The 14,521-nt window shown below is 37.8% G+C and overlaps 1 protein-coding gene across 5 annotated transcripts in view; it reads left to right on the top strand.

Moving 5' to 3' along the window:
* Window positions 1-14,521, top strand: part of MEIS1 (Meis homeobox 1) — a 148,438-nt gene that overhangs the window by 126,767 nt on the left and 7,150 nt on the right. The gene's annotated exons all lie outside the window — the stretch shown is intronic.

Here is a 14,521-nt window from a genome sequence, read left to right as displayed (position 1 = left end):
GATGTGGACAGAAGAATCCCTCTCCATCAACAGAGTGCCTAAGATTTCAGGGAACATGGGAACTCCAAGGTGACACTTTATGGAACCATCATAGCTCTTCAAGTTCTCAGATTTAATACACATACCAGATTTTCCTAGTTTCTTCATTTATTGTCTTCAAAACTACAAAGCATTTAGGCATCACTTCCCATTGATTACCAGTGGTGGGGAAAGTATGTTATCTTTGGAGGTTTCAGCCACTGGTAGGTAAAAATGAAATGTAAACTTATTTTTTTAAATAGGACCACTCTTATTATAATAAACAGATTCAATTGTAAAAGGTCAAGTTTCTTTCTGAATTATGGTAATAATGTAGCAAATACTTTTATAAGTAATCAAAGATTCTATAAATATAGGTACCTGTGTAGATGTAAATGTTAAAACATTCACAAATTATCCTTTCAACTTCTGAGATCTAAAAATCAATAGGGGGTCATAGGGTTTCATAGAATTGCTCTGCTTTTTCTTCCAACATAATTTAATAATACATTTTACAGATGTTGTTTAAACATTAGGCATAGATTGTTTTGTCAATAAAACTAAACAGAGGCATGACACAAAAGCAAGAAAAACAGATGTAAAAAGAAAAGAGTGCACCAAGCAAGGAGTGCTGGGTCATTTGTTTCCTATTCACTACACAATGAAAGTGCAGAGTATACAGTGATTTTCCTTGCCTAGGAATCACCTAGGGATGGAACCACTTCACACATAAGAGGTAATTTTATTAAGCAGGTGGTCTAACTTCTTCCCTTGAGAATTTAAGTGTAACCTACCTTTAAGGTAGACTTCCTAATTGATCATTGGAGTAACAGGTGCAGTATTTTTAAAAGAAGGAGGAAGAGAAGGAAACATATAAATAGAATAGCTCTCCAGCATCTCTCAGAATGGGTTGTTGTTCTCCAAGCCATAGTTAATTGCTATGATTTTCACCTTGAGTGTCAATTCTAATAATATTACCTTTACAGGAGCTTACTCTGGGCTTAGATTAGAGCAATCAGTAATACTCACTAGATAAAATACTGTCTAGTTGCTCATGAGAAAATATTGAAATCAGTCAAAAAATGTTTAGCTTGTATATTGCCTCAGACAGCGCTGGCGAGGTGCCAAACAGGCGGGGTATTATTTAGGAAAGCTGAGCAAATAGCTCCCAGGGAAAAGAGCTGTGAATTTTGAAACCTTCAGGTATTGTCATGTCAGAGAGTCTTAGGAGTTCAACGGAGATGCTGCTTTTGTCTGCAGATTTTAAAAAATTTCCAGCAAACAAGCCTCTATGAAAATGACTCTGCAGTCTGTGAAATAGAGGTTTTACTCCTTAGTTTACTCAGAGGTTTCCCCTGCTGTGTTCAATCAGATGGTTAATACTAGGAAAAATGGAAACTCCTCATGAAAGGGTAGGTGTTGGCCCACTGCACCAGATGGAAAAACCTTGCCCCTTCCACCAGACTAGGACCCTGAGTCTAGGTGAGAAGAGAAACAGGAAGGGGTGGGTTGTGGGAAGATGGATTAGAAAGTCTAAACACTGTTTTGTGTATCTGCTATTTCTCCTCCAAGCAACATTCAAAGCCAGTCTCTGAGCTTTTCAGGACAAGAGTGTGACATCTGGAGCTTAGAGTTGGTATGACCTGAGGATGCTTAGGGTTGGGGTTCAAGCAAGGCACAGAGAAGAGTGAGCTGGGAGACTGATTCCATCATGAACCCAGTGTTCCTTGACATCCCTTTCAAAGCAGTGAAACCAGTGGCTTGGTGCTTGACCTTGAACATGGTGTGGAGGTCAGTAGGACGTGGTGCAAGTCCTAGTTAAGCAGGAACTCCTGGGGTGTTACCCAGCCAGCAGAGGGTGATTAACCATTGGGTCATTAACCATCGAGCACTGTGCTGGGAGCTGACTCCCTTGCAGAGAGTGTGGGAAATGAGGGGCTGAGAGGCACCCTGGTCAAGGAGCGAAGCTCCAGCATCCACAGGTGGCTAAGGGTGGCTCAGATGGTAAAGAGTCTGCCTGCAATGCAGAAGGCCTGGATTCGATCCCTGGGTCGGGAAGATGCCCTGTAGGAGGAATGGCAACCCCTCCAGTATTCTTGCCTGGAGAATTCCATGGATAGAGGAACCTGGCGGGCTACAGTCCCTGGGGTTGCAAAAAGTCAGCCACGACTGAGCAACTAACACACAAGGAACAAATTCCCATGAAAGCCTCAAAACAACACACCATTTACATAGAGGGAGTCAGGGAAGGGAATATGCAGGGAAAAGAACATTTGGAGTCCAAACATGTCATCTGTTGTCCCCACTCCTCACCAATTAGATGCTTGTCCTTGATCAACTCCCTCTGTCTCCCTGGGCAACAGCTTCCTCTGCCTTAAATGGATGGGTAGGGCTGAGGAATTGGTGGAACTCTAAGCCTCTTCCAGCCCTAATATTCTAGACAGTGTAAAAACGTGAACGGAAGCAAGGTGAATGTTCTGAAACTGATTTTGATTCCCATTTTACATTAGAAGTGAAAAAAAAAAACACACAACAACACACAACAGGGCCTTTGATAAACAGACGAAAAGGACCATTCATTAAAAAGTTGTTACTTTTCTTCATCTTAAATAAGCAAATCTAGCCCTTAAAATAAAAACTAGATGAAATTAAACATTATCGCAAGACATGGAAAACATGAGTGCTGTCACTTTTGGATTCATAATAAAGATAAATCAGTTGTTTTTAGCAGTGCGCTCTGAGTCTGTGAAGGGCATGACAGATAATAGGCTTGGAATTTCTGAAGTTATTGTACAGTAAAATTTGTTTTTTCCTCAGGCATTCAATCTTTTTTCTCTAGTAATTTTGTACATGACAAACTTTTTAGTGGGTGCATTAATAATCTATAAGTAATGGGTTGTCAGGTGTCAGTTAGATAAGATTAAAAGACTGTTTAAGCATTATCCATTTGCTTCTTTGCATGAGTTTTATAGGTCAAGAGAAATAACTTTTAGAATTGTGGTTGTTTGCACACGCTGGTTTTTCCTCCCTCTCTTCCTCCCTCCCTCTCTCTCTTTTTCTTTCCCTCTCTCTCTCTTTCTTTCTCTCGTTTGGCTCTGCTCCAGAAGTACTTGCAAGAACCGTATTACATTACATAAATCCTGCATGTAGGAGCAGATTCGAAACTCACACTGTGTGAATCAGGGGGACACATGTCTCCGCTGACTTCTGTAAACTTCTTTCAGGTTTGAAAATGTTACTCTTTTTCTTCTCAAAGGAAACTTTGTTAGGGGAAGCCTCCTCAGGAGAGGAGCTGAAGCTCCCAGCTTGAGGAGTTTCCTCGCAAGTCAGGTTGAGGTCTATTCTTGTCAAATCTGTCTTAAGTGTGTTTACATATAGTTTGCCTTTCTGGTATTTTCTGCTTGCACAGACCTGATCTCCACCTATTTTGTGTCAACAGTTGCTGGGGCTGGTGTTGGGTGATTAACCATTGAGCACTGGGCCCCGGAGCTGTGCCCACAGAGAAGACCCCCTCTCCCCTCGCACTTACATCACCCTCTGGCTTCAGGCTGCACCTACATAAAACAAACAGCATTTCTGAGTGGTTAAAGAGGCAGCCTGGAACAGTAAAAAATGGGGCAAATGTTGCCTCCTTGTTAAATAAGACAGTTTTCTCAAGAATGGAGAGGAGGCAGGGGTGCAGGGACGGAAGTGTTTCTGAGGGCAAATGTGGTCTTGGATCTGCGTGGCTCTGATGGGCGAATGCCTGGAGCTTTGTGTAGACACTTAGGGTTTTTCTTTTTTTCTTTCTTTTTTGAATTTTTAAGGGGCAAGAGAACATTAAAAAAAATCTAACAAAAACACGCCAACAACATGGATGTTTGTAACTTTGGCAAATACAGCACTGTCCCACTCCATCTCCTCATAGTCTTTGGGTATTTTCCTCCTGATTTTATTTCCATTCTTATGAGGTCTTTAAGCCTGACCCATTAATGTGGGAAATAATGAACTCTGTTGGGCTCTAGACACCTGAACAGTAACAAATAAGCAAAAAATACCTTAATCTGTTCCCATCTTTGAGAACAACTTTTCCCGTTTACCTTCTTAATCAGTGTGGTTGAAGGACCTAATGCCTCGTAAGATTAGATCCTGTCACTGAAGAAGGAAAAAAGTACTTCCTTTTGCAAATATATTAACTCTTTCAGGCCCATGGGAATTATTGGTCTTGGATTCCAAATGTAACTTAGCTCAAAAATGTACTTCCTGTCATGGGAGACATCTGGCATTCTATTGATTTGGTCACTATTTTTCAAGAATAATATATTGCCAAAGGATGGAACTAAAGGCACCATGATTAAAAACATATCTTTAAGTTTCTTTAAAGAATCATTAAGAATCTTTAAGTTTCCAGTATGTTCTACTTTAGGATGCTGATTTGAATGTAAACCAATAGTTTTGAGGGTTGTTATCTAGTTGAAGGGTTTTGTTGGCCTGTATCACTAGGACATCTGCTACGGTTGACTTTATTTGATCCCTAGTTTGAGTCAGAATTCATACATACTTGGAAAGGGTAGGGAGTAGGAAATGTTGTAAAGCTAATGGAAAGAATTGTATGGATCCAAAGATGTCGGGTCTCAGCCCCCACGGCTGGTCACCTGGCAGGATTGTGTACAGAATGGACAGTGCGATTGGTTATGGCTGGGATTCCCATCCTCAAGGCCAAGTAGCGGCTGGAGGGCGTGGCCAGAAAAGACAGATCAGAATCATTCTGAGTGAATGTAGTATAAAATAGCATCTTGAGAATTAACTTGATTTTTGTCATGCTATTTCTCCTGAAATAGTAAGTTAACAAAGAGATAGGAGATTTTGAAGTTTATCAAAGGGAGCATGGATTAAAATTTTAGAAACACTGCAACAGAACAACAGAGTCCAAGTCCTGGATAGGATTGTAGCATCCTTTGACAGATGAGGCTCAGGGCCTTAGGCTGTTACATTCTTAATTAGAGGCAAGGAGGGGGCTGACTCCTGGTTCAGTGTCTCTTGCAGTCCACCATTATGTATGTTTGTTTTTAATTAGTTGATTTTGTTTTGTTTTTTTTTTGGGCTGTGTTGGGTCTTCGTTACTGTGCACAGCCTTTCTCTATTGCAGCAAGCAGAGACTACTCTTCAGTTTTGTATTTCAGCCTTCTCACTGTGGTAACTTCTCTTACTGCAGAGTATGGGCTCTAGGTACATGGACTTTAGTAGTTGCAGCACATGGGTTCAGTAGTTGTGGCACAGGGCCCAGTTGTCCTGTGCCATGTGGGATCTTCCCACATCAGGGATTGAACCAGTGTCCCCTGCATTGGCAGATGGATTCTTTACCCCTGAGCCATCAGGGAAGTCCCATTATGTATTTTTAAGGGCTTTATTGAGATATAATTCACATACTATGCAATTTACTCATTTAAAGTGGTTCAGTGGTTTTAAGTATAGTCACAGATATGTGCAACCATCCCCAGAGTGCATTTGAGAACAATTTCACCACCTCCAAAAGAAACCCTCTACCCCTCACCCTCCAAACTTCCATCCACAACTCTGCCACAGATCTGCTTTCTATCTCTATGGTGGTTTAGTCACTAAATTGTGTCTGACTCTTATGACCCCAAGGACTGTAGCCTGCCAGACTCCTCCATCCATGGGTTGCCTATTCTGGACAGTTCATATAAATGTGATCATGATATCTCTGGTCTTTTATGACTGCTTTCCTTCACTTAGCATTATGTTTTCAAGTTTCATTTACTCTGAAGCATGTGCCATACTTTATTCCTCTTTATGACTGAATGTTTCATTGTATGGATATACCACATTTTCTTTATTAGTTCATTCACTGATGGACATTTGGGTTGTCTCCATCTTTCGCTGGCCTAAGAATTTGTTTATAAGCTTTTGTACCATTAGATACTTTTGAGAATCATAACGACAGTATCCTCAGCAAACCTGTCTTAGGTTTTACAGTTGGCAAAGCACTTTCCATAAACATTCACCCATTTGATCATCACAGTTCCAGCACCCAAATACAGCTATAATCTCAGAACCAGGAAGTGGCAGTTTTCCTACTCAGTTCTCATACGCTTTCCACTGGACACTGTTCTCACTCTTCCTGCCCTTGGCCAGTGTTTTGACTGTGATAATTAGGAGCAGTGGTGTTCAAAGGAAATGATGGCAGCTCAGAAGTGAAATGTGCATTCTCTGAACTTTCCCCAATGTGACTTTGATGACCATAAGCATTTTTCAAAGATTTGACAAGTTCCATGAGGAGGTCATTTTGTTGGTTTTATTGTCCTCATTTGAAAGATTTTGTCATATACCTCAATTGAGAGATTTTGCCTTTTCAAGTGGATCCATTTACATATAAGGACCTTCAGGTTACATATTGATATACAGTACATAAAGCTTAGGTTTCAAACTTTACTAATTGAAACAGAAGTTACAGTGAACATTCTAAGGAATAGCCAATAGGCCTCCATTCAGGTCAAACCTAGTCTGTAAACAGGTGAAAAAAGAAATCAAGCTAAATTTTGATATACCTTCCCTTAGCATGAGTAGAGACTCCAGGCCTGGAAATTTCATAATTAGTAAAGGCTTGGAGTATGGAGGCAAATAAAGGAGAGATTCTAGAGGAAGGAAAAAGCTGAAAGATTCTCCAGATTGGCACTAGGATTCTAGAACCACCTTATGCATGCTTGGCTGGTCACCTAACACAAAAGAGTTTCAGTTCCAGTCATTCAGGGGAAATTCTATTTTGGGAGGAAAGTGAATATTTGATTACAAGGTTAACACATACACCCTGATTCCTTGGGACATTCATGGTTTATGCCTGGTGCCCAACATAATTATCAATAACTTTCCTTTACTCCTGTTTTTTTTTTGGCTGTGCTGGATCTTCATTGTGGTGTGTGGGCTCTAGAGCACGTGGACTTAGTAGTTCTGACAGTCTAATTTGGTTTGCCTTGAGTCATGTGGGATCTTAGGTCCCAAACCAGGGGTCAAACTCATGTCCCCTGCATTGGAAGATTCTTAACCACTAGACCACCAAGGAAGTCCCTAATGTCCCTTTACTCTTAAAAGTGTCCCAGCATAGATGATATATTATCCGGTTATCCTACTTATAATGGAAATTGACAGAACATTAAGATTTGTTTAAATAACTGTGTATTTATTCTGTAATGTTTAAGGGATGTTTCAGTTCAGTTCAGTTCAGTAGCTCAGTCGTGTCCAACTCTTTGCGACCCCATGAATAACAGCACGCCAGGCCTCCAAGATGCAATTTTATAGACTTTTGTGAATATGGGAAAATGAGAATTTATATGATTCAGCTTAAATAGACACATTTATTCTTTGAAGATATTATTATACCCAATTTAGGTTTTTGTTAGTAAAAGAGGTTTTGCTGTATTATCCTAGATTATCCTATTGCTTATACATTGTGCTAATAATCACTTTAATTTCATATACTTTAAGTAAACCACTTTTAAAATATTTATTAGGTTAAACAAAATCAAATTTGGCAACTTGTCTGTCACATGTAAGTAAATATTTTATAAATGCTATTTTGTTCCCTATGCTTTATATGGATACTTACAATATGTATAACTATTGGATATTTCTTATGCTAAGGCTCGTGATACATCCCTACAATTCATTCCATTGAGTTTGGAGCCTAAGGCTTTAGTGATCTAGAAGGCAGCAAAAGAAATAAGAGATCCCCCCTAAGGAAGCCACCCTTGCTTTGAATTCAGTTCAGATTAAAGGATTTAGCAAACTGAGGTTCTATTTCTTTTTTTTTTTTTAGAGTGAAGAAAATAATTTTCCAATTTGCTTTCAAGGAAAACTTCATATAATATATAACCAAGTGATGATGTATTTGCAAGCTATTTCAACTTATAAAGTCCAAAATGATGCTTGGATTTTGTTTTTACTTTGCATTATAATTTTCAACTAATTAGCGCCTTCTTTTTTTCACTAGTTGCTTGGAAGAAAATTTTATATATAATCAACTTTCTCAACTGTCTTAGTTTCAGCTTTTTTAAAGAGTAGTTTGACAAATACACCTATCACTTCTAGAGAAGGAGAACCTTTTCAGACCTCTGATGGATGGGCTTATTGTGATTTGAACCAATTCCAATATTATGTTTCTAGAGTAGAAAGAGAGCAAAACACGTGCTTCCTTCTTCCCTCCTGTTCATTCACCTCCCCCAACCCCAGACACACAGATGATGTATTGCAGTCCTGGAACTGTCGGATCCTGGAGGAGGTTGAGAAACTAGAAGACAGTGCCAAAAACATGATTTCATAAGGTTTGACTTGAGATTGAGTCAACTTTCTTGAGCGTCTAAAAATCATGTTTCATGAAATTTTACTTCACAAAGAAAGGGAGTGTGGAAGGCTTGGACCCTAAAGCCTGCCAGTTACGGATCATTAAATCCAATAAGTAAATGTAAATCTAAAATAGAGAATTCCAACAAAAGATTTTGAAGTCAAATTCTTGTTTAAAAGAACAGAGTGTTATGTGGGAGATAGCTGGAATTCATTCCCTGAAAGGTTTGTTTATAAAACAGGCTTTCAAGTTATTAGGAAATGCTGACTTAAAAAAAAAAAAAGAGTTGTATATGTAGTTTTCTTTAAATGACTCTGATAAAATTGAAAGAAATGCTACATAAGAAAATTCATGGAAAAAGAAAGAACAAAATTCTGGAATTCAGCAACTACTTTCCAAGATGGTAATTTATATTAGAAGCTATTTTATAAGACTTAATTCTACCCTTAAAAATATTTATAGCAATGAATATAAGTAAAATGAATTATATAGCAATTAAATATTATACTTGCATGTTGTTCATGTTTAATTGAATAAAGAACAGTGCATGAAGAAATCACCAGTACTTAAGAAGGCATGGCATTAATTTTTATTATTAAATATATATGTAAGTATTCTTAAGTATACCTAAATATTAATCAAGATGATATAATTAATACTTTCTTTAATGGATAGTATAGGTACAGAAGGCATTTTTACTAACATATCCTGTTATTTAATGAAATTTTTTCTTAATAGTTAATAATTTTAGCTTCTTGAGCAAAGAAGGGTACGTATTATAGAATGGCATTTCTCCACACTTAAATGGATACCTACCTTTCTGCTGGCTAGTCACTTACACCTAATTGGCAAGAAACTCTATGGAGATGACTGAGAGTCATGTCGTTGTTTAGAAACCACAGTACTTTGTGAGAATTTTGATTTCCATGAATAAGCTGTGGCATGCTAAAATAACAAAAGACGGTCTCCCTTAATCATCAGTGAATAAGTAGGGTGGTAAACATGGAGGAGTAGCATTGAGTAAAGGTTACAATTATATTTTTGAGAGTAAACAAGTAGTTTTTCCTTCCTTTTGTCAGTATTGTGAAGGACCAAAGGTGTCAGAGTATAGGGATAGGGCAAAGCCATGTAGAAAAATTGCCTGTGGAACTGGGCAAATGAACCTGGTATTTGGGCCTAAAGGATGTCCACTATGATCTGGCCACCCCTCCGGTTCTCACTAAGAGAAGACTAAATTTAAGAATCCAGTTTTGTGGAAAGGAACCTGGTCAGGGAGTGGAGGATAAACTAAAGGACGAAGGTCAGCTTTACAAAGCAATTCTACCAGATCTTGCTCAGAAAATTATTCAGGTATCCAAAGATGAAGAATAAAGGAGATATATGGAATTAACATATGGGGGGGGGGGAAGTCCAATAATAAATAAACATCTAAGGGCAGAGACAACAAAGAATAGAGCAAAACTTCTTGTATTTCTTTTTAGCATAACTCAGGGTTCATCTTCCATTCTCCTTGTCTGAGTCCTATTTTTTTTTAAATGCAGATGATAAAACTCAGTTTTTAGATGATCCCATGTCTCAGATATTTAAGACTTTTGCTCCCCTTTCAAACTCCTACTGCCCCCTTAATAGGACTTGAGTTCTAAACAAATAACTAGGTAAAAAGAAATATACCTCTGTTTATTTTGACATGGAATAAAGCTCTAAAGCCAATCCATTATCTTTCTTTCCTTTGTAAAACTTCTTGTTTTGAGAAAGGAGACCATTTGGTCACCGGAAGAAATTCTAATCCATGATTCTATGAAAAAAGGAAATTTAAGAATTCTTTCTCTAATTCAGTTTTCAACCACCTACAAGGTGTCCAGTTCTTAATACTTCACAAAAGAAGACTGTTTTCAAAGCAAAACGGGATTTTTAAAATCATATACCTTGATGTTTGGAATGAAATGTGGAAATGCAAACAGGATGTTTCTCAACCTTAAAGGATACTTAACTAAAAGGATTACTTTGTAAAATGCCTAATCTGTGGCAAATTTGAGCATCATTCTATTAGGCTAAGGTGTGAAACTATTTTAATGAGTAAGAAAAGCAAACTGTCCTGTTATTATGTATTCCTGACATTATACATTTGAGTTTTAAGGACTATAATGCCTGGACATCAATATAAAATTCTAAAAGTTTCTTTTACATTTTTAAACAAAAAAGCTTTTTAAAAATCACCTTATCAATATGGAAAATTCCAAAGATTGTGTGTATTTCATGAATATATTTCATCTTAAACTATTTTATGGGTATTGAAGAATGTATTTTTTATTGTACATTCAAATTGGAATTTTTGTCATCCTCTTCTTTCTCTTCAAAAACATTGTTTATTCTTATGTTCAAGCTCTAATATATATTTATGTATTCATACATATGAGTTTAAAATAACTATTTTACTAATGCTTCTTAAAATGACAGTGTTTTATAAGGGAATATGTTCATGTGAGTTTACATAATACCCAAAGATCTTTTTTTGGTTCTTAGTGTTTAGAAGATTCTTGATAATTTAGAATATTCCACAATGGAAAGTAAAGCATTCTGTCACAAAAGCAGGGAGGATGAGACACAAGGTCAAAGGGCATTTTGGAAACAAACAGCTGGACCAGTTTATTTAAACAGATACAGGGATGGGGGAACTGACCTCTGTTTGACTTATAGTGGGAGGAGCAAGTATGTCATTTTATTACTTTGCCCAGAAGGAAAATGTTTTCCTATCTGAATTCAACCCAAGCCATCTAAACACATGACCTTGCTGTATATAGCTAATTCCAATGAGAGTACATATAAGACAGTCAAGGAAAATCATAAAATACAGTGAAGAGAGTCAAATGTTGGAATGGTTTTAGAATTGAAAAGGTGGTATTGTTTTTAAAAAGAAAATATTTTGCTATTTATTCAGTTATTTTCAGATAAAGATGTCTACCATGACCCCAGATAATACTTTGTATTTCATATAAATATAGGAATTATAATTCAGTAGCATTTTGAGAGTTTACTATGTCCCACATGTACTGATAATGTCCATCATATTGAAACAAATATTGTTTTTAATTAAAGCTTACAAAAGTGAGGACTTCCAAGTATACCTACTAATGTGGTCAAGAAGTTTGGATAAAGTGATAAGTGTCCCTAGGTTTTCCAGGTTTTAAAATTTTTAGTTAATGAAAGGATTCCCACCTTTATACCTACATATCCTTTAGGTACCCCACATCTGTGTTGTGAATAACAGCAAATGGTTATTTCCACCCAAAGAGAAGCAACTTGCATCCTGTACCGGGGGCCCTTAACTAAGAGGCTGGGTGAGATGTTTGCTCTCTGCACGGGGACCTGAGCAGGCCTGAAGTCGCTGCATTTAGTGTCGCTTGCAGAGGCATGCAGACAGACTCAGCATTTTGAGCAGAGAGTGGCCCAAGGGGTGAGTGGACTCAGAATCCTAGAACTCACATTCTGGAAAGAACTTGTTAGAAATCATGGATGTTTAACCTAGGGAGAAGAGGGGAGACCTATGGGGTACAGTGGCTATAGTTCTAATGTGTGAAAGGCTATCTGAAGAAGTAAGATTAGAACTGTTTAAATTACCCCCCAAAATTTGTCCTGGTGAAAGGATTTTAGATCAGGTAAGAGAGAACCTTCTAACAGTTATTGTGTCTGTAGAGGCAGTGGCTCTCCGGTAAGGTGACCAGTGCTGTATTAGAAATAGTCCGGCACACAGAGAACAGACTTGTGGTTGCCAAGGAAAGGGCTGGCGGGTGGGGAAGTGGGAAAGGGATGAACTGGGAGTTTGGGGTTAGCAGATGCAAACTAGCATATATAGAAAAGATAACCAACAAGGTCCTACTGTTTAGCTCAGGGAACCATATTCAATATCCTGTGATAAACCATGATGGAAAAGAATATGAAAAAGAATGGGAATATGTGTATAACTGAGTCACTTTTCTGTATAGCAGAAATTAACACAACATTGTAAATCAACTATACTTGAGTAAAATAAAAAAAAACAGTCTAGCAGAGGCTACCCATCAACCTGGTAGGGATATCAGAGAGAGGGGATTCGTGTCAGTGACCAAGCTAGGTGATGATCAAACCTGATAGGTGGCTTTTCCGATCCCGTGGGTTAACTGTCATGGATTCAGATCTGAGATGGTTATCATGAACTGGTCTTTGGAAATCTGAAGTATGAGTGTGAAGGAGGCAAGCTTTGGAATATAGATAACCCAATTTGCTGAGTCTTCTTATGCATAGCTTTTTTTTTTTTTTTTTGGTCTTTATACACAAGTAGTACAGTCATTAAAATCCCAAAGTCTCCAAAATGTTGTCATCCTTATTCCTGGACTCAGCAGTGAGGTCGTCGCCAGTGATGACTGGCTCAAAATCAGCTCATGTTTAGATATCTAGTCCAGAATATTTTAGATGGGTGGCACAGTAGTGGCCATGCTCTGGTCAGGACATTGTGGTGGTGAGGGGAGTATGCTTGCTACCATTTGCCAAATTATTAACATCTCTTGGGTTACATGTAACCTCAAATAAGTCACTTAATTTCTCGGAGCCTTGGCTTCTCATCTGTTAGAAAAGACTCTTCCTATTTTTAGATAAGTAATATATATCCATAAAATATTATGTTTTTAAAAGAACTTGAAAAAAGCTATCAGAGTTTCTTTCAAGAGAATGCAGATTTTTAATAATACCATAGATAAAGAGGCATTTTTGCTCTTACCTATGTTAGTTACTATGAAAATTACTTTTGGTATATGCAGAATATTAATATTAAATAATTTTCTGATTGGTCATGCAGAGAAGGCAGCTAATGAAAAAGCAGATTTTTTTTTCATTTTAATTGGTTATTTCACATGGTGTTTGTGCTACACCTGTGCTTATAATGAGAATGGAGAATTAATCTAACCTTCTGCTCACATGATTCCAATTTTCATGGTTTATACAAGATAATGATAACCTGATTTGCAACACAATTTGTTGTATATCTGTGTTTTAAATATTTTTATTAGAAGTTTGGAGACTTCATATATAAGAACCAATTTAATATATGTTGTCAATAAGAGTTAACACTAACCAATGTCTTTTTAGTTACATTCCAGTTTCATTCGTTATTTTAATTACTTCTAAGACAAAGAACATAAGGATATAAGATGCTGAGAATCTTAAAATGTCATGAAGTATGCACTTTTTCATTTAAAAAACCTATGCCTGTCTGTTTGAAAGTGAAAATGAAAAGTGAAAGTTGCTCAGTTGTGTCCAACTCTTTGCGACCCCATGGACTATACAGTCCATGGAATTCTCCAGGCCAGAATACTGGAGCTGGTAGCCTTTCCCTTCTCCAGGGGATCTTCCCAACCCAGGGATCGAACCCAGGTCTCCCACATTGCAGGTGGATTATTTCCCAGCTGAGCCACAAAGGAAGCCTGTCTGTTTAATGGTTTGTATTTTAGAGAACTGTTTTCCTTCCTGAAGTGGGCAGACTTACCAACTAGGATTCATGCTGGAATGGAGGTCCTTTATGTATTTTTTTTTTTTAAGTTTGTGGCAGCACTACATACCATGTGGGCTCTTGGTTCCCCAACCAGGAATTGAACTCACATCCCCTGCATTGGAAGTGCAGAGTCTTAACCATTGGACTGCCAGGGAAGTCCCTAGACTGTGGGTCCTTTAAATATTAACAGTACAGTATTAAAATCTTCATTGTATTTTTTTACATGGTACTCATGTTGGATATGAACTTCCCAGGTAGCTCAGTGGTAAAGAATCCACCTGCAATTAAGGAGACGTGGATTCAGTCCTTGGGTCAGGAAGATCCCCTGGAGAAGGAAATGGCAACCCGCTTCAGTATTCTTGCCTGGGAAATCCCATGTACAGAGGAGCCTGGGTGGGCTACAGTCCATGAGGCCTCAAAGAGTCGGACATGACTTAGCAACTGAGTACACATGCATGTTTGTTTGATATACTCAAATCTGAGTTGAGAACTAAAAGCAATGTACTATTTTAGAATCTACTATGTCTGATTCATTTTATGTATTTGATGTGAAATGCTTAGTATTACAGGGTGCAAAAAGCTCTTAAGAGATAAATTTCATGAACATAGCTTTGGAGAGCTTATACTAACCACTTGTTAAA

The sequence above is a fragment of the Moschus berezovskii genome, chromosome 11 (assembly GCF_049115385.1).
Source record: "Moschus berezovskii isolate FMDL1 chromosome 11, NW_MosBer_1.0, whole genome shotgun sequence".
In the NCBI taxonomy this organism is placed as follows: Eukaryota; Metazoa; Chordata; class Mammalia; order Artiodactyla; family Moschidae; genus Moschus; species Moschus berezovskii.
This window is presented reverse-complemented; position numbering and strand designations above follow the sequence as displayed.